At 45.6% G+C, this 21,435-nt stretch overlaps 1 pseudogene; it reads right to left on the reverse strand.

Moving 5' to 3' along the window:
- Positions 1-14,148: 14,148 nt before the first annotated feature.
- LOC136138622 (eukaryotic translation initiation factor 3 subunit E pseudogene) lies at positions 14,149-15,173 on the reverse strand (annotated as a pseudogene).
- Between the last annotated feature and the right edge of the window lie 6,262 nt (positions 15,174-21,435).

Genomic DNA, 21,435 nt, shown 5'->3' on the forward strand with positions numbered 1-21,435 from the left:
CTCGCGGGCTCTAGAGCGCAGGCGCAGTAGTTGTGGAGCACGGGCTTAGTTGCTCTGTGGCATGTGGGATCTTCCTGGACCAGGGCTCGAACCAGCGTCCCCTGATTATTGGGGGCTAACTTTTGTTACATGTGGCACTTCAGTTGTCTTAGCACTGTTTATTGAAAACAAATTTAATTGACTTGGCACCCTTATTAAAAATTGGTTGGCCATAAATGTAAGGTTTTACACCTTGCTAATTCTCACTCGTTCTTAACATGTCAAATCACACTTACCTTCCTCTGTGGTGCTTTCCCTGACCATCTCCCCACTCTCTGTACCCAATTAGATAGACTTTTTTTTTTTTTTTTTTCATTACGCAGGCCTCTCACTGTTGTGGCCTCTCCCGTTGCGGAGCACAGGCTCCGGACGCGCAGGCTCAGCGGCCATGGCTCACGGGCCCAGCCGCTCCGCGGCATGTGGGATCTTCCCAGACCGGGGCACAAACCCGCGTCCCCTGCATCGGCAGGCGGACTCTCAACCACTGCGCCACCAGGGAAGCCCCAGGACTGATATTAATACCAAGAGCAGGAGGAGTTTTCCTGAGCAACTGGTTGGTTGTTAATCTCAGAGACTCCTAGAATCATGTGATTGACTGAGTCCTACATCAGCTGCTGGGATATTTAAAGCAGATTTGTGGTCCCCTCCCCCAACACAAAGCAATTGGGGCATTGTGGTACCCATTTTATACTTGTTCCTGGCATGTGATGGCCCCACCTTGCTTCTTCGCTCCTCTTTCGCCTTCTTTGCTTCACTGAGGTAAAATTACATCCAGTGAAATGCACACATCTTATGCAGACAACTGGATGAGTTTTGACAACTCAAATGTTGACACCCATGTACCAACACCCAAAGCAAGAGAAAGAGCATTTCTATCACCCAGGAAGTCCCCTTGTATTCCTTTTCTGTCAACTCCTCACCCTGAAACTGTCCTTTCCTGCCTTTAGTGTAGTCTCTTATTGTTTTTCATGTAGTCTTTTAAATATCTTAAATTCTCTCTTGGAATGAGAAAGGGGATGAATAATGAGGATATTCAAGTGGTGGAGAGGTCCCGGCCCTGGCTCATTCCCTTACAAAGCTTACCTCCCATCTGGGAGAACGACACCCAAAGAGGAAGCTCAGATCCCACCGCCTGAGGCCTTCTGACCACGTGCTGGGTTCCTGGCCAGGCCCTCCTTCCCTCTGCATAACTGGAAGCCCCCTCTGTATCTCACTACCCAGCCTGGGGGTGCTTCCCAGGACACTTCCTCATGGGCAACTCTTACCTTTGTTCATTGTCCCTTTCCATCTCTGATCATCATGGATCCTCTCCTTCCTTCAACCCAGCCCCAAACTTAGTCATCACAGTTTATCCTACAAACCATTTTTTTTTCTACGTGCCCATCACTGCACCGGGTGAGGGGGACACAAAGACAGAGCCTAGATGGTTCTGGCCCTCTGGTAAGTAAGGGGCTTGCTACCCACATGTGGAAAAGTCACCTTACAATACAAGGCAGTATGTGACCTCAGAAAAGGAGAATCACGGTGAATTTACACGCATCAACCTCAGTGAGGCCCTCCACAGCAATCTAAGGTCCTCGAGTTTATTAAGCCATTCAAAAATATTTATTTTATGTTTGCTATATGCCAGGCACAGTTCTAAACACTTGGGGCACATGAGTAATTAAAACTGTTGAGGCCCCCTGCCCTTGGGGAGCTTGCATCGCAATGGGAGAAAACACATAATAAATGTAAGAAATAAGTAAATCAAGTAGGAAGTGAGAAAGTAACCATTGCTATGGCAAAAAGGAAAAGGGCGGGCTTCCCTGGTGGCACAGTGGTTGAGAGTCCGCCTGCCAATGCAGGGGATGCGGGTTCATGCCCCGGTCCGGGAAGATCCCACATGCCGTGGAGCGTCTGGGCCCGTGAGCCATGGCTGCTGAGCCTGTGCGTCTGGAGCCTGTGCTCCGCAACGGGAGAGGCCACAACAGTGAGAGGCCAGGGTACCGCAAAAAAAAAAAAAAAAAAAAAAAAAAAAAAGGGCAAGATGAGGGACCAGGAATTTGGGACCTGGGCCAGATGCAGGATTAAATGAGGTGGTCAGGTGGGCCTCATTGAGCAGAAGAGATTTGAGCAAAGACATGAAAAGGGGAGGGAGGAGATCTAGTGGGTATCTAGGGAAACCTCTTCTAGGCCAGTGGTTCTCAGGCCAGTGATGTTTCCTCCCTCTTACCCAGGGGACTTTGCCAACATGTGGAGACATTTTTGTCGTCACAACTGTGTGTATGTGGAGGTGCTACTGGCATCTAGAAGGGAGAAGCTGTAAACATCGTACAATGCACAGGACAGCTCCCATGACAAAAACTTAGCCAGACAAAGAGTGAATAGTGCCAAGGCCAAGAAGCTGGTCCAGTAGTAGGAACAGCTGGCGCAAAGGACCTGTGGCAGAAGCATGCCTGGTGCTCATGGAACTCTGGGAACCTGTGTAGCTGGAGGGAGGAGACAGGAGCCAAGGTCGGAGGGGGAAGGGCCAGCTGATGCAGGGCAGCGAGGCGAGTGCTGATGATGTGAGCAGTCACTGCAGGGCTTGAAATGGAGGCGTGATGTCATCTCGCTGAACATTTTAGAGACTCCGTCAGGCTGCTCTGCTGAGAACAGGCTGTGGGACCGAGAGCCAGAGACCAACGCAGTGACCCTGAGAGCCAAGTTGGACTTTCTCCTCTTTCCTCCCCGTCCCCCATCCCTCCCCCTTTCACTCCCAGCTGAGGACCTCAGCCCTCAGGGAAAAAGCAGCAGCTGTGGATGAGACTCCCGCCCCTGCACCCCCTGCTCACCCTCCTTTCCGGCACAGGGTACAGGCCAAGCCCCAGGCATGGGCCCAGGATTCCCCTCTGGTCCCTCCCTTCAATGCGCAGGCCAGGCGCACTCTCTTATCTCCCATGTGACAAACCAAACAACCAGCCCCAGAGGCAGAACTGTCCTTCAAGGCAGGAGACTCTGGAAGGGGGTCACCATCGAGTGCCAGCCTTCTGAACCGTTGAGTCCCTTTGTTATGAAAGATCCTAGGGGTTCCCACCACCTCACAGTTTGAATTCTTCTTTCCATGAGCAGGCATTCCTTTTCCAGATAAAACAGAAGGGGAGAATTTAAAACAGTTAACAAAAATGATCAAATCTACTATAAACACCCCCTCCCACTGGCCCTGGAGACCTCTTTCAGCTACCATCCCCCACCCCATCCCTCTGCGGCCAAACCACATCTTCACCCACTGCAGTCTGGTTTCCGCCTCCCCAGCTCCACCAAAACTGCTCTAACCTCCATGTTGTTAAATCAACACAGCCGACACCTCCCTGCTCCCTGACACTCCATCCTCCCCTCCTGCCCCATTGGGGCTTCTCTTGCAGTCTTCTGGAGTCCCTCAGGGTTCAGCCAGCCTCTACTTCTCCTCTCCCCCTCCCCTTTCTCCCTGGGTGATCCCCTCCCACAGATTTAAATAGCATTTATTTAAAATATCATTTATTCCCTCAGCCTGGCTCCAACCCGAAATACCCAAGCACTAGGCAGACTTCTCTGCTTGGACATTTCATGGGTACTTCAAACCTAACATGATCAGAATGGAATTCTTTGTCTCAGACCCGTTCCTCTCTGGAGGTCCCCATCTTGATGTATGGCACCCACATGCATCCAGGTGCTTGAGCCATCCGAGCTGCCCTGGATCCTCCTCTCCTTCGGGACCATTTCCAAGTCGCATTGCTGTTCTGTTTTATGAATATGTCTCAAGGCCACGCACGTCTCTCCCTTTCCACACCTCCTCCTCAGCGTTAACTGCCATCATCTTTCTCCTGGAGTCCCCAGCCAGCTCCCTGCCTCTTCTGTCCCTCCCTCCAATCTTTTCCACGTGATCTTTCTAAAGCGAAATCTCCTCCCTCCACGGCCTGAACCCGGTATAATGGCTTCCCTCTGCCCTTTGGATCAACTCCCAAATGTCCAGCCTCCCAGCCGGCCGCTGCCCCTCCCACACCACGTTCCGCCAGGTCTTCCCCACCCCTGGGCCTTCTAGGGATGCTCTTCCCCTCCCAGGAAATATATTATTTATGTTAAAATATATTTTATAGGTTCAAAAAAATTTTTTAGGTGTTGTAAAATACATGTAACATCTAATTCACTGTGTTAACCATCTTTAGGCGTACAGTTCAGTAGTGTCAAGGACACTCACATTGTTGCACAACCATCACTGCCATCCATCCCCAGAACTCTATGCATCTTGCGAAACTGAAATTCTGTACTCCATTTCCCCTTCCTCCCAGCCCTCGGCAACCACCATGCTACTTTCTGTCTCTATGATTTTCACCACGCTAGGTATCTCATATAAGTAGAAGGATATAGTATTTGTCTTTTTGTGACTGGTTTATTTCATTTAGTGTAATGTCTTCAAGGTGCATCCGTGTTGTAGCATGTGTTAGAATGTATTTCCTTTTAAAGGCCAAGTAATATTGTATGGATATACCACATTTTGTTTATATATTCTTCTATCCATGGACGTTTGGGTTGCTTCCACCTTTTGGCTATTATGATTAATGCTGCTATGAAGAGTCCAAATATCACTTCAAGATTCTGCTTTCAATTCTTTTGGGTATATACCCAGAAGTGGAATTGCCAGATCATATGATAATTTTATTTTTATTATTTGAGGAATGGCTATGCTATTTTTTTTTTTTTTTTGCGGTACGCGGGCCTCTCACTGTTGTGGCCTCTCCCGTTGCGGAGCACAGGCTCCGGACGTGCAGGCTCAGCGGCCATGGCTTATGGGCCCAGCCGCTCCGCGGCATGTGGGATCTTCCCGGACCAGGGCACGAACCCGTGTCCCCTGCATCGGCAGGCGGACTCTCAACCACCGCGCCACCAGGGAAGCCCCTATGCTATTTTTGATAGTGACTGTACCATTGTATATTCCCACCAACAGAAGCACACAAGAGTTCCAATTTCTCCACACCAGTCCCAGCACCTGTTATTCTGTGGGCTTTTTAAATTTAATATTAGCCATCCTAACTGTTGTGGGGTGATATTTCATTGTGGTTTTGATTTGCATTTCCCTAATGACTAGAGGTGTTGAGCATCTTTTTATGTGCTTATTGGCCATTTTAAAAATCTTCTTTGGAGAAACGTCTATTCAAGTCCTTTGCCCATTTTTTAATCAAGTTTTTCTTTTGGGGGAGGTTGAAGGAGTTCTTTGTAATGTATAACCCCTTATCAAATACGTGATTTGCAAATATTTCTTCCCACTCTGTGGGGTTGCCTCTTCACTCTATTGATGTATCTTTTGATGCACAGAAGTTTGAATTTTTGCTATAGTCCAGTTTACCTATTTTTAGTCTTGTTGCCTGCGCGTTTGGTATCATATCCAAGAAATCATTGCCAAATCCAAAGTCATGAAGCTTCTCCCCTACGTTTTCTTCTAAGAGTTTTAGAGTTGTAGCTGGAAATACTCATAAACTTCTCTCTCCCTGGTTAACTCCAACTCACATTTGCCTGCGTAAATGACCCTTCCCCAGGGGGCCTTATCTAATCCCAGCTGCATTCATAATCCCAGTCACATCCTATGACATCCTTTCATGGCCCACATAGTACGACTTCCCCTTCGTGGCCCTTTCCCCAGTGTAGCGAGATTTTTACTTGGTGGACATTTGTCATCTTGAAGGCAGGAGCCTCTTGTTCTCACTGCAGGACTAACACCCGCCACAGCACTTGGTACCTAGTGGGCCTCCGTACATTTTTGTTGAATGAATGAATGAGTGGCCAAGTGTTAAGTGAATGGGACAGAGGGTGAGCGCGTAGGGAAGTTAAAGCTGGATGGCCAGAAAGAGGAGAGGTCTGATCCAGGAAGGCCAGGAAAAGATTGGAGAGGAGAGAAGTTCGGGAAGGCCTTCTAGCTGGAGGGAACAGCCTATACTCAGAGGTGAGACTGAGCACGGCCGCCAGACACAAGCAGGTGGCCAGACTGCCTGGAGCAGGGCCGTGCAGGCAGCCGTGGCCAAGGGGGCTGGGTGGGCCCGGCCTACACCAGGTACATGAGTCTGACCAGGAGAAAGAGGGGAACCAGTGAGGAGATGGAACCACCCTGTGCCATAATAAAATACTGTCTCTAGAAGATTCTTTGGCAACAGGGTGCACAATGGGTGTGAGGGGAGGAGATGCTGGAGGTACAAAGGCCAGTATGGAAACTTCTACTGGTTGAGAACCACCCTGTCTGAGACCCAAGCTCACTGCTTAAGTGCTATGGCCTTTCCATCTTTTGCTAAACTCTTTGCTAAGAACATCCTGGGCAGAAATAACCAGCTGCTGCACAGCCTCCCGGTGTGGTCCTGTTTCCTGCGCGTGAGTTTGGCCGTGTACACACCTCAGCTTTGTCCTTGTCATCTGCCATGCCTGCACTGCACAGCCGGACACACAGCAGCCCCTGAGCTGACAGGTCAGGCGAATGAATGCTTCAATCAGGCATTTTCTTTGCTCCCTGAAAAATGGGGCCTGCCCCTCCATTGCAGTTTAGGGGAGAAGGCCAATATGTTTTCTCAAAATAACGCCTGGTCAGACAGACTACAGAGTGTGTTCCTTGTATCCAACTACAGTGTCCTCTTTGTATAATGCAAATTGCTTTGCACTCCTTGCATACAAGTGAGGGCTCAATAACTATTTGTTAGCGGTGAACAGAGAGCGGTACCTCAATAATTGTTAACGGATGAGCCCAAACATGACCTAAGTACATGCAAACAAACAAGCCTTAACCTCCACCAAAAGCCTAAGGATGGAGCTGCCACCAGCGTGGGCCTCTGGGGTCATTTGGCGGCCCGGGATCTGATCCTCCTGTCTGGGCAATTTCCTACCATATGCACATTGCTGGGAGGTGGAGCCATCCACCCTCGTTAGAGACCCTAAAGCCAGAGGTTCACTCTCCCAGCATCCCTTGCAGCTGATGGGGGTCACATGACCCAGGCTGAGCCAGATGGACCACTGCCCCTTCAGACTCTGGTTTGAGGGCTAGAGAAACAAAGCAACAAGGAGCACATCCATCCCAGGGCCAGCAGTGGCCTCCAGCGTCCAGGACCAGTGGTGCTGGAGGTCCTGGCTGTGCGTGTGTCCTGCAGGGCCTGTGGCTGGCATACCCTCACCAGGCCAGATCTGCAGGGAGCTTTGGTCTGTGTCCATGCTGCGGCTCCCTTGACCTGGCTATGCAGGCTTCCTGGTGATTCTGGGAGCCTATGGCCTTCTGATAAACTGCTTTTCTGCTTATAAACACCAGGGATGGTTTTTATTGCTGAAAACGCTAACGGCTCAGCCACAGACAAGAGCTTGGGGCAGAGGTGGAGGCCTTATGTCCTGCTCGTCTGAGGGCCATGCATCAGCTCCAGGCCCAGGCTCTGCCCCAGGAACCCCTCCAGCAGAGCCTGAGCAGGACTCTGAAGCAGTGGGGTCACAGGCTGTCCTAGCTCGAGGTGCCAGACCAGCAGCAGAAGCATAACCTTAAATGCAAATCCTCCTTCCCAGACCTACAGAATCAGAAATGCTGCTGGAGGATCTCCCTGGTGGTGCAGTGGTTAAGAATCCACCTGCCAATGCAGGGGACATGCGTTTGAGCCCTGGTCCGGGAAGATCGATCCCATATGCCGCAGAGCAACTAAGCCCGTGCGCCACAATTACTGAGCCTGTGCTCTAGAGCTCACGAGCCACAACTACTGAGCCCGCGTGCTGCAACTACTGAAGCCCGTGCGCCTAGAGCCCGTGCTCCTCAACAAGAGAAGCCACCGCAATGAGAAGCCCATGCACCGAAACAAAAAGTAGCCCCTGCTCACCACAGCTAGAGAAAGCCCACGCGCAGCAACGAAGACCCAACGAGCCAAAAATAAATAAATAAATAAATTTTTAAAAAAAGAAATGCTGCTGGAGGGGACCAGCAAACCCTCTAGGTGGAGACGCAGATGCACCCTAAAGTTTGCCGTAGAGGTTAAGGGAGGAGCCACGTACAGCAGAAAAAGCAACAGACAGAAAGCAGAGACCAGGTTCTAGCCCTTGACTAGTTGGCTTTGTACTCATTTGCCTTACCTTTCTGAGTCTAGTTTTCTTTCATCCATAAAGTGGGGGATCATGATATCACCGTAGAGATTTTTTGTGAGGATTAAATTAAGTAACACTGTACACATACAGTGCCAAGCATGGTGACGGTCCCACAGGAAGTGGCAGCCATCACTGTTCAGACTGGTTGCAATTAGTCCTCTTAGTGGACAGTTGTGCAAATTTGGGCTGGGCCCCTAGTGTCTCAGCCTCATTTTTTCCTCTGTAACATGCAGATAACAACCCTCACCTCCCAGGCTTGTCTGGAGAATCAAGGAAGATAAACTCTGAAAGCAATGTTTTGTCCAAACTAAAACATGAGACTGTGAAAACACAAAGTGAAACACAAACGTTCAAAAATATTCCACCTAGATACCAACACAAGGTCAAGTAGGGCTCACTTGTGGGCTTCTCATCAGGCCTGGGCTCCAACTGTGGGCGGGGGCTGCATTAGGCAGAGGAGACCCAGCAGTGAGCTGGCAAATATGGTCTCTGCCCTCGAAACTGCTCATAATTGAACTTCACACTCCAGTGAAGGGATAGACAATAAATATAAATTGTGCTCAGTGCAATGACGGCAACACACAGCGTTGTGATCGAGAATAACATTGGGGTTGGGGAGGGGATAAAAATGTGGGAGGGAGGATGAGGAAGAAACTTGCGGTGTTGGACCACACTTAAAGGTGTCATATGAATTTACTATATAATATTTATATATCCTATCTGTGTCTGATAAAGGGTCTAGAAGCAGTGATACTTCTAGAAGTACTGAGTTTACCCTGTGTTTAGATCTTGGTTTCTAATAGACCTCTCTGTGACGGGAAACAGAATTCCTTGAAGAGCTCCCAGGGCTGGTACAGAGGAAGTACAAAGGGTGCCTCGAAGAGAGAGGTGGGGAGGAGAAGAAGAAAGAGAAAGAGGAGGAGAAGGGGAAAGAGGAAAAGGAGGAGGAAAACAAGAAGGAAGAGCTCAGAAACTGAAGAGGACACAGGAATCAAATGGAAAAATCTCCCACTGGATGAATCTGGAACAATATACATATTAAAATGGATAATGACCTAATAGATTATAATACATTATATAATCAATGAACACATGGCTATCCTAAAAATAAAAACAAATAATAAGTGGAGAAGAAGGGAAATTACAGTAGAGTGTAATTAATAAATACAGAGGAAGAATTAGGAAATTCATGTCTTGAACCCAACATAGTAATAATTGATTCAGGCAAGAAACATTAAAGGATGTTAAAGTCTTTAGGTAGACTTTTGTTGGAGAACAGGATATTTACAGGGTCTCAAACGTCTTTCCACAGACTCTTTTTTTTTTTTCGGCCGTATGGCTTGCAGGATCTTAGTTCCCTGATCAGAGATGAAACCTGTGGTCCTTGCAGTGTAAATGTGGAGTCCTAACCACTGGACTGCCAGGGAATTCCCTCCACAGACTATTTATTCATCACAAAGATGATAAAGGTAACTTTAGAGTGGAGAAGCCTAGCACAAGAGACCTTAACCAAGGGATCAAAGTTAACATCACCAGCGGTAATGGGATGAATCATGTCCTGTGCCTCCTGATACGAGGCACCGAGAAGGACACACAGCATTTCTAGGCTTTCCTGCCAAAAATGTGCAACCTGATTTATTCATAAAACAACAGCAACAACAAATAACCTAGGGGACATTATGTGATATTGTGATTTACAATAAGAAATATATATTTCATCTTTGTCCCCATTTCTGGCACAGAGCTCCTAAAACCCTTGGAATTTCCCAGTTGATAAGAGCAATGGGAGTATCTTTTCTTTTAGTATTTGGTCTTTTGTCCTTGGTTTCTGAAATAATGCCAGGGCCATAAAAGTGAAAGGAATGTCTTGTGTCATAACAAGTGTCATAACAAATCCCCTTCAATCACACTTGAGCTTATGTTAACGGGGTGACTTTTGGAAAGCCCCTAAGGATGGGGGCTGGTTGCCAGGGGAGCCAACCATGTGATTAGAGGGTTGGAACTTTCTCAAACTTCCAGGGAGGGGAGAAGGGCTAGAGATGGAGTTCAGTCACCAATGGCCAATGATTTAATCAATCATGTCTATGTAACAAAGTCTCCATAAAACCCCAAAAGGACCACGTTTACAGAGTTTCTGGGTTGATGAACATGTGGAGGTGCTGGGAGGGTGGCACGCCCCTTCTCACAAAGCTTGCCCTGTGCATCTCTTCCATCTGGCTGTTCCCGAGTTGTATCCTTTTGTAATAAACTGGTAATCTAGCAAGTAAACTGTTTTCTTTCTTTCTTTTATTTTTGGCTGCAGTGTGTGGCATGTGGGATTTTAGTTCCCTGACCATGGATCGAACCTGTGTCCCCTGCATTGGAAGCACAGAGTCTTAACCACTGGACTACCAGGGAAGTCCAGTAAACTGTTTTCTTGAGTTCTGTGAGCCTCTCTAGCAAATTAATCAAACCTAAGGAAGAAGTGGCGGGAACGACTGATTCATAGCTGGTTGGTTAGAAGCACTGTTATCAACCTGGACTTTCCCTTGGTGTCTTGTATGTGGGGAAGGGACAGTCTTATAGGACTGAGCCCTTAACCTGCAGGGTCTGACACTATTTCCAGGTAGATGGCCCGGAATTGAGTTAAATTATAGGACACTCAGCTGGTGTCGCAGAAACGCTTGATGTGTGGAAAAACCACACCTCTGGCATCAGAAGTGATATGGCATTGTAGAAGTATTGAGAATAGAGGAGACACACAACAGGAAGTGAGTTTTTCCTTTATACCTTCTCTAAAACAACTGGCCCAGACACAAAAAAATCAATGTCTTGAAAGACAAAGAAAGGTCGAGAAACTGTTCGCAATTACAGTAAGTCCCCTACATATGAACAAGTTCCATTCCGAGAGTGCGTTCGTAAGTCCAATTTGTTGGTAAGTCCAACAAAGTTAGCCTAGGTATATAACTAACACAATCGGCTATATAGTACTGTACTGTAATAGGTTTATAATACTTTTTTTTTTTTTTTTTTTTTTTTTTTTGCGGTACGCGGGCCTCTCACTGTTGTGGCCTCTCCCGTTGAGGAGAACAGGCTCCGGACGCGCAGGCTCAGCGGCCATGGCTCACGGGCCCAGCCGCTCCGCGGCATGTGGGATCTTCCCCAACCGGGGCACGAACCCGCGTCCCCCGCATCGGCAGGCGGACTCTCAACCACTGCGCCACCAGGGAAGCCCAGGTTTATAATACTTTTCACACAAATAATACATAAAAAACGAACACAAAAAATAAAGAAAACATTTTTAATCTTACAGTACAGTACCTTGAAAAGGACAGTAGTGCAGTACGACAGCTGGCATCCAGGGGCTGGCATCGAGTGAACAGGCAAGAAGAGTTACTGACTGGAGGAGGGAGAGGAGGTGGGAGACGGTAGAGCTGAAGGATCCTCAGCAACAGGAGACGGAGGGCGAGCTGCACAGCCACTTGTGGAGGATGCACGCACGTGACAGTGTACTCCAGACACGTGAACTAATTCATGTAACTGGACATTTGAATGCACGTTTAATCTTTGAAAGTTCGCAACTTGAAGGTTCGTATGTAAGGGACTAACTGTAAAGGAGCCTACAAAGGCGTAAGAGTGTGACCTGTGATCCTGGATTGGAAGACGCCTTGCTATAATGGACATTATTGAGATAATTGGGGAAATTTAAATATAGATTGTATACTAGATAGTGGTGTTGTATAGATATATTAAGTATGCAGATTTGATATTTATATTATAGTTAGGTAAGAGAAAAATCCTTGTTCTTAGGAGATCCATGCTGAAGTATGTAGGGTAAAAGGTCATGATGTCTGCCACTTACTCTCACATATTTCAACAGTAATAATAATAAGAAGAAAGTATATTCGTGTATATATATATAATATATACATGTGAAAAGAAAGACAAAGCAAATGTGGAAAAAAGTTGACTATTGGTGAATACAGGGGGAAGGTCTAAGGGTGTTCATTGTAGTATACTTCAACTTTTCTGTAGGTTTAAAATTGTTCAAAATAAAATTTAAAATAAAAAGCTAAAAACATTTCCAGTTGAAAATACTTTGGGACTTCCCCGGTGGTGCAGTGGTTAAGAATCAGTCTGCCAATGCAGGGGACATGGGTTTGATCCCAGGTCCGGGAAGATCCCATGTGCCTTGGAGCAACTAAGCCCGTGCGCCACAACTAGTGAGTCCACGTGCCACAACTGCTGAAGCCCATGCGCCTATAGCCCATGATCCTCAACAAGAGAAGCCACTGCAATGAGAAGCCTGTACACCACAACGAAGGGTAGCCCCCGCTCGCCACAACTAGAGAAAGCCTGCGTGCAGCAGTGAAGACCTAACGCAGCCAAAAATAAATGAAAAATAAAGAAATTTTAAAAAATAATAAATAAAGAATAAAAAGCTAAAAACATTCCCAATTTAAAATACTTTGGACTGTATTCAGTGATCAAGTGTGAAATTTCTGTATCAACTCCATTTGTGATACCAAGTTTGGTAAAATAATGAATGAACCAATTTAAAGATAGTGCATTTATCTTCCTTAAAATGACTAATGAAGGAAATGAGAAGCCAGAGGGATAGAGGCCAGGGAAAAAGGGTTTCAAAATGAGAGTGAAAAACAATCAAAGATGTTGCAAAGAAGTAAGATGTGCGCTAAGGCGTATCTACTGCGTTGAGTAAAGGGGACTTTGGTGGAGCATCGTCAGCTGGGGAGTGGGAGGGAGGGCCAGGGAGTTATCAGTGAAGGGATGGTTGTGAAAGCCTGGGGAAGGATGGGGATTTGGAATACGAGTAGAGGATTTCGGTTGTTTTATTAATCGATTGAGGGAATTCCCTGGCAGTCCAGTGGTTAGGACTCCACACTTCCACTGCAGGCGCCACAGGTTCAATCCTTGGACGGGGAACTAAGATCCTGCAAGCCTCAAGGCGTTGACAAAAACAGACCAAAAAAAAGTTGATTGAAGTTTTGAGCTTCCGAATTTTGACAGAAAGTGTGTGTGGTGGTGACTTGGGAGGGTGGTGATAAACAGCTAGTCCTCTTCTAGGCTTGCTACCGACTCCAGTTGCCTGGGATTGTCCCGGGTTTAGCACTGAAAGTCCCTCATCCTGGGAACCTTCTCAGTCGGGATGGCCACTGTCCACTCCCAGGTTGCTCCCACTGATATTAACTGGTCACTGCCAGCCTGGGAGGTTACATTATATTTTTCATTCAACAAGCTTTTGCTGGCGGTGGAAATATGATGGCCAGCAAAGCAGACACAGCCCCGACCCTTACAGACCACGGGAAATTCCTTCTTTGCATTGAAGTGGTATTAATCAAACTGGGCCTCTTTTAAAAAAAATCTTATTTTCCCTCATTATAATGGTAGAAAAATTGAGAAGAAAAGTGTACAAAGGCAGAGAAAAAAAAATCGCACTGGCAGATTTCCTTTCAGTATTTTTCCTACACATTTCCCCAGTCACTTCCTATCAGTGTCCAAAAAAATGCAAGTTAATTTTAATTTTGGCCGCAAACCAAGAACAAAAAGGTTAAGTGCATTGAATTAATTTTTCAAGCCAAAGTTAAAGGCTCTGAGGATGATCTGCTGTCTCCAAGGGTCCAATCCCTGTTTTTTTCCACTAGCAGGTGTGATCACAGGCCTGGCAGAGGCGTGTAATGACTTTCCCTCCTCAGCAAGGCTTCCTGCTTTGCAATTTTTTTTTCTTTTTACAAATTGAAATGCTGCATTCATTTGATAACGAATCAAGTAGAACAGAGGAGATTATGGTGAAAAACAACAGTGCCTCACCCCTTCCCATCCTGTTCCACCCAACACCCTCCTGTGACCTAGAGGCAACCCCATTTTTTTTTTAACTGCATAAATGAAACAGCCAATTTTATTCAAATTCTCCAAAATTTATGCTCAATATGTTAATTGTTTCTAAAATGTTTCACCTTTGTATAATGGTTTTATTATTTCATCTTTCTTTTATAGTTTTTTCATTTTTTTCTGTAGAGTTCTTCAGTAGAAGCCAGAGTCCTGAGTGGCCCAGTTAGGAGCCTCTGACCTACTATTCTGATTAAGTTTCTTCTCAATATTCATGGCCAACATCTGGCTTCTAAATGAAAGGCTTTTGGTCTTTTCAATCACTTGTTGATGGGGTGAGACTGCACTGTTACCCATAACCACATGACCTAATTTAGAATCAATCTTGGCATCCAGTCTTGAATTTCTAATCAAATTTACAATCCACCTTTCAGCTTCTTCTGGAGTCATGTTCAGTTTATCTGCCAACATGTTTATGCTGCTACATTGATGGATGCGACAAAATGTCTCAAATACGAAGAGACAGGCATTTTCAATGAAATCCTCAAGACAAGCCACCAAGAAGAAATCATTCACTAGCACTGATTCACATTCCCTTAGCTTTTTCTGAGCCCCATCAAAGTCAAAGTTAACATATAAGCATTCAACAGACTCTGTAATTGGGTTTTTATATGTGTAAGACTCCTGTTGAATAACTTTGACCAGATCTTTTAGCACCTGCCGGCGTTTTCAGACATCTTTGTTTGTTATGACTGCTGTGGTCAAATAGTGGAGAATATGTGGACACATTGTCTGAATTGTGTTAAGATACGGTGGCTGGTAAAGGAAGAGATCAATAATGTTATCACACCCTTTAGGGTGATTGAAGAAAACAGAGACCAATGAATGAGCCACATTTGCTGCTGAAGAGGCTGAAGTGGAGAACTCACAGAATTATTATCTATCGTCTCTTTTAATGGTGTATGGTCTTCCATGGCTGCATCCCAATTCTGCATTAAGATTTCAGAGGCCAGTTTTCCCCAGAGTGAACTCAAAGCATTTCTATCCATTGCTGGAACCAACACTCTAAAGAAGTAAAGATATTCTGCTGCTCCAGAGTAATTTCCACATTCATATTGGAATTTTGCATATCTGTAGAGTGTATCTAAATATTCCTGCCTAAAACCATGCTTGTCTGCCAGGTAGTCAAACAGCATCTGACCATCCCTGGTTGACTGCATTTGAGGCAACCCCTTTTAATGGTTTCTGTTTTTATTTCTTTTGGAAGTTGTTTCCAAAAATCCTAGCTCAAATGCCCGTACTTTATTTCTTTATATATCAGTTTTAGTGAATGTTGAGCTTCCAATATAAAACATGAGGCGTTTAACTCATTTACCCTCCCTCTCCCTCTCTTCTTCCCAATAATGACTATTTATATTATTATTTTTGTTTTTATATTAATTATTTTGGTTCCATCTACTTTCCTCAGCATCTCTAGCAAGAGAGGCCAGCTTGTAACTCCTCTTTCTCTCCTCACTTCCACATGCAAACTTTTCTCAGTTTCACATTTATTGTACAAAGTCAAGATTTTGGGTATTTACAATTGTTCCTGCAACCACAAACAAGTCTTCTTGATTTTTCTATGTCGACTCCAAAGGTTAAGATCCAATGAACAGTATTGACATTATGAGGGTCTTGTGAATACTGGTCACACTCAAACAACGGGCTGGAACCCTGCGCCCCCAGCAGTAGAAGTGTGGGGTCTTAACCATTGGACCACCAGGGAAGTCCCAGGATTACACTTTCTATTCAATGCACTCAATCCCACAACCCAGGAGAATGTTTTAAGCATTAAGGTCATTGATTAATACTATGTCAATTAAATACCATCATGTCATATTAGAACTTGCCTATCATTTAAACTATTATTTATTTATCTATTTTGGCTGCGCCGGGTCTTAGTTGCAGCACGCGGGATCTTCCTTGTGGCACGTGGGATCTTTTATTTCACTTGCGCCATACGGACTTCTCAGCTGGCCCACAGACTTCTTAGCTGGGGCATACGGACTCTTCCTTGCAGCGTGCATGTGGGATCTAGTTCCCCAACCAGGGATCGAACCTGGGCCCCCTGCATTGGGAGTGTGAAATCTTACCCACTGGACCACAAGGGAAATCCCTTGCCTATCATTTAAATCAAGAATTTCTTCTTCAGTTTTGGAATTTTCCTAGAGATTCTGATGGCTTTTCTTTCTTCTTGTACTCCTTACCTATAGCATGTCTTTTTTTCCCCCGAGTTATTGTTCATACCATTTATACAATTCAAGCCACATTTTTGCTTCCTCCTCCAGGTAGAACCCATTACTCCCTAAGTCATCATCCTTCATTCCCTGTTCTTTGGGCTTAGATCCACTGTTTCCTGTATATTATTTTGTCTTCTTTCTGGTTTGCTACCACATTTTCTGGAATACATCCTCAATTTTCTAGAAAAGTGTGTGTGCAGGCCAACTTTGTGTGTCAGAACAAGTCTTTATCTGTTTGACCAGATATATATAGAATTCTAGGTAGAAATTCTTTTCTCTCAAAACTGTGCAGGCATGTCTCCATTCAGTCTTCTAGGATTCTCTGGTATTGACATAAAGTCTGTAGTCATTTTGATTCTTGTTCCTTTGGAGAGGAATAGTTTTTCTCTTTAGAAACTTTTAACATCTTCCCTTTATTCCTGACGTTCTGAAGTTTCATGAGGAAGTATCTAGATATGGATAATTTTTCATTCATCATCTTGAGCATACAGTAAACCCTTTCAGAAATGAAGACATGACTTTTTCTGGAAATTATCTCTTATTTTTTTCTAAGATAGTTTCCTTCCCTCCAATTTCTTCATTATTATTTTCTGGGGTTTCTAATAACTGTATGATCCTTCTGGATTGGTCCTCTGTGTTTGCTATCTTTTCTCCCTGATTTCCATTTTTCCTCTTTTCTTTTTTTTTATAAATTTATTTATTTATATTTTTGGCTGCGTTGGGTCTTTGTTGCTGTGCGTGGGCTTTCTCTAGTTGCTGCGAGCAGGGGCCACTCTTCGTTGTGGTGCGTGGGCTTCTCATTGCAATGGCTTCTCTTCGTTGCAGAGCACGGGCTCTAGGTGCGCAGGCTTCGGTAGTTGTGGCACACAGCATCAGTAGTTGTGGCTCACAGGCTCAGTAGTTGTGGTACACGGGCTTAGGTGCTCCAAGGCACGCGAAATCTTCCCAGACCAGGGCTCGAACCCATGTCCCCTGCATTGGCAGGTGGATTCTTAACCACTGCGTCACCAGGGAAGTCCCTCATTTTTCCTCTTTTTATTCTATATTTTCAGAGATTTTTTTTCTTAACTCTATGTTGTAATCCTTCTATTCAACATTTATTTTTGCAACCACAGTTTTAGTCTCTGCAAAATAATTTTTGTTCTCTGATTGCTCCTCTCTCACACAACATCCTGTTCTTGCTTTATGGATGTTTCGTCTTCTTGAATCTCCAAGTATATTAGATAGTTCTCTTTGTACTAGGAATTATCTGTTTTCTCCAGTGTCAGTTTTTTTGTTTGCTTATTTTGGTCTTTCTTTGCATGCTACTTGTTCTCCCATATGCGTGTAGATCCTTGGTAATATTTAATAAAGAACTACCTAGGTATCCTGGATTTCCTCTGCTGGTATATAAATTATACTCTTTCTCCTCTAGGTTTTTCCCTGGTGGAAATTTGGCCTAGAAATTCTTTGTGCATCAAGATAGGACATATCAACTGAAAGGCTTCAATTGGGGTAGGGAAGGTTGATGGTCAACTGTCAGGCAGTGGGCCACCCCAAATGCTAGAAGGAAAGACACTTATTCTGAACCTCCAACATTCATACCAGAAGCATTAACTTCCCTCAGACAATTGATTCCATTTCTTTGGAGACAAGATGTCTGACATTTTGTCTGAGGGAAAATGCCTTCTGGTGAGGAAGGGAAGTAGAGTCATAACTGATGCTGGTGGCCTGTTTTCCAGGCCTTCAATCAATTCTGGGTTTTCAGTCCCCCTTCTCCCACTGTCCTTTGCCCGTTGGCCAAGACCGTGGCCTCTCCTTGGCAGCCTAAGCAGCCAGGCTTGGCTGGACACCCCCCCCATCTTGGCTGTCTTTCCTTTTGATACTGTCTACTTTGATTTCAGTGGGATCTGAGGGGAGATTGGTGATGAGGAGTATGCCTGACCTGGGATCAGAAATCCTGTTTTATTTCCTAATTGTTTCACACGTCCAATACCCAGACTGACAGAGGCCCATGGTAATGGCTCACTCGTCAAGCTCAGTGAAAATCAAAGAACTCTTTAATGAATATCAGGGTCATCTCTAAACACAAGGCTCGCACGTTCATCTCAGGACTCTGGCCTCAGAGCTGAGGAGGGAGTGGGTAAACTGAGGAAGGAAACCGAATTACTTCAAGAAAACACAAGCATTGCCTTTATGTGGGTCAGGCTTTTCCAGATGGAGGTCTCTCTGGTCACCTGAAGGAAGGGGGCTTGTGCAGGGACAGACCCCTGTGGCTGACAAAACCAAGACCTTCCTCAGCTCGAGGCCTGGTGGGAAGAGGCAGCCACCCTCAGGAGTGCACACAAGCTCCTCAGATTCTCTTCAGTTCCTCACCCGCTCAGACAATGGTGTCTGGTACCAGTTTGCATCTTGCTATTCTGTCCTTGACTTTTTCCAACTCTTGCCCAATAACCTCAGATAATCCCTTTCCACTCCGTCATCCCTTTCTTCATCTCATTTGTATGCACCCAGAAAACCCTAATCACACCTATTAAGCACAGAATAATGACAGAGAAAACCTTGCTTCAAGGGAAAAAGGAAAGTCACAAGTTTGAAGTAAAATTAAATTTAAATCAGTGTCATTAAGTGATATAAATCCTGAAAATGACCAGAATTCCTTCTGGGCTTTCCACCAAAGCCTCCTGGGCTTCTTCCTTCTCCCTGTATTAAATGTGAACCACTAGAATCCCCAATAAAGATCTGTCCATTGGGGCTTCCCTGGTGGCACAGTGGTTCAGAATCTGCCTGTCAATGCAGGGGATACGGGTTCGAGCCCTGGTCCGGGCAGATCCCACATGCCGCGGAGCAACTAAGCCCGCGTGCCACAACTACTGAGCCTGCGCTCTAGAGCCTGCACGCCACAACTACTGACCCCACGCGCCTAGAGCCTGTGCGCAACAAGAGAAGCCACCGCAGTGAAAAGCCCATGCACCGCAACGAAAAGTAGCCCCCACTCGTCGCAACCAGAGAAAAAGCCCGCGCACAGCAACAAAGACCCAATGCAGCCAAAAGTAAAAAAAAAAAAAAAAAAAAAACCAACAAACAAAAAGAAAAAAAAAAAGATCTGTCCATTCATTCATTTATTAAATATTTATTGAGTGCTCCCTGTTTGCCTGATACTTCGCTAGTCACCAAGTACAAACAGAGAAGAAGACATGTCGGCCCTGTCCCCTTGGGGCTTTCAGTTCAATCAACCAACAAATGTTTATTAAGCATCTGTTATGTAGGTTGAGAACTGAAACCAGGGATACTCGTTCAGCTTAACATTGATTTTTTAAAAAATGTTAATTATTTATTTTTGGCTGCGTTGGGTCTTTGTTGCTGCACGCGGGCTTTCTCTAGTTGCGGCGAGCGGGGGCTACCCTTCCTTGCGGTGCGCGGGCTTCTCACTGCGGTGGCTTCTCTTTGTTGCGGAGCATGGGCTCCAGGCACGCGGGGCTTCAGTAGCTATAGCACACGGGGTCAGTAGTTGTGTCTCGCGGGCTCTAGGGCGCAGGCTCAGTAGTTGTGGCACACGGGCTTAGTTGCTCCGTGGCATGTGGGATCTTCCCAGACTAGGGCTCGAACCCGTGTCCCCTGCATTGACAGGCAGATTCTTAACAACTGTGCCACCAGGGAAGTCCCAACAATGATTTTTTTTTTTTTTTTTTTGGCTGCGTTGGGTCTTCGTTGCTGCGCACGGGCTTTCTCTAGCTGCTGCGAGCGGGGGCTATTCGTTGTGGTGCTCGGGCTTCTCATTGCGATCGCTTCTCTTGTTGCAAAGCCTGGGCTCTAGGTGTGCAGGCTTCAGTAGTTGTGGCACACGGGCTCAGTAGTTGTGGCACACGGGCTTAGTTGCTCCGTGGCATGTGGGATCTTCCTGGACCAGGACTCAAACCCAAGTCCCCTGCATTGGCAGGCGGATTCTTAACCACTGCGCTACCAGGGAAGTCCCTTAACATTGATATTAACATGACTATTCCACTGCCTTCATTGGCATAACATTTTTCCAAGAGACTTACCCAGAAAGATGAATATTGCAAATTAACCTTATTGCTTATTTATTGCTGACAGTTTGCCCCCTAAGACTGTTTGAACCCCTCACCTCAAAATCCTCATTATTCTGTGTTCATTCTAAACTATTACGCCATGACCCTTCCCCAACCCTAATCAACCCCCGCTCCTACCCCATCATGGAAAGACTCTCCCCCTTTAAATGAGATTTCAGAGTCTCAATAAATGTCATGGCCTTACTCATCTCCCTGTGAAGTGTTGTCAGACTGTCAAGGGCTCAGCAATAAACCTGGCTTTCTTTATCTTGTCAAAAAGATATCACGAGGTTGCTCTCGTGATATCTGGGGAGCCAGCATTTGACAAAGTGCTGGGAGCACAGTAGTGACTGATGTCCTCATAGAGTTTACATTCTAGAGATAGACGATAAGCAGATAAACCAGGAAATATGTAATTTGTATTTTACAATGTAGTTGGGGAGATAGTAGCCAAACAGATCATTACAAATTACAAACAGATCATTACAAAATAACTAAGAAGGAAATAAAGAATAGAGAACGGGGGAAGTTGGGAACCTGATTTAAAAAAAATGATCTAGAAAACTCTCTTTGAAGTGACTTGAGCCGGGGGTGAGGGTGGTCTGAGTGTTCCAGGTAAGGAGAATAACTGGTGTTGAGACCCTGAAGCAGGAAGGTGGTTCAGAAAGGTTCCACAATGGAAGAGAAACCAAGTCAGGAGGGCAGCGGGGGAGCGGGCAGGACTGAGCAGAGGGGGAAGGCAGAAGGGTCTCCACATCCTTACCTTGTTCAGAACCACTGCTTTACCTTGTTGTTTAACTATGACTTTTGCAACAGAGTTTTTTTCTAATCCAGTACTTCTCTTTGCAAATATGCAGAGGTGAACACTGCATAGTTTAAATGAACTTTGGAGAGTCTTACTGTTTACAAAAGTGTTTTCATGGCAAAAAGGGTCCAGCTTTTACGAAATTCAACTGAGTAAATTTGAAGGTCTAATTGGCTTTATTCAACATTCATGAATCGGGCAGCATCCCATTTTAACAAGCAGAAAGGCCTCTGAGGAGTTGAACCAAACGGATCTTTTATAGGGACAAAGCATTTATTAGCAAAAGAAAAGAAAGCAGTTTTTGTTTCAGGCAAGGTCCCCTTCCCTTTGGGGCCAGGAAGGGCAGGAG

This window comes from Phocoena phocoena, chromosome 19 (assembly GCF_963924675.1).
Source record: "Phocoena phocoena chromosome 19, mPhoPho1.1, whole genome shotgun sequence".
In the NCBI taxonomy this organism is placed as follows: domain Eukaryota; kingdom Metazoa; phylum Chordata; class Mammalia; order Artiodactyla; family Phocoenidae; genus Phocoena; species Phocoena phocoena.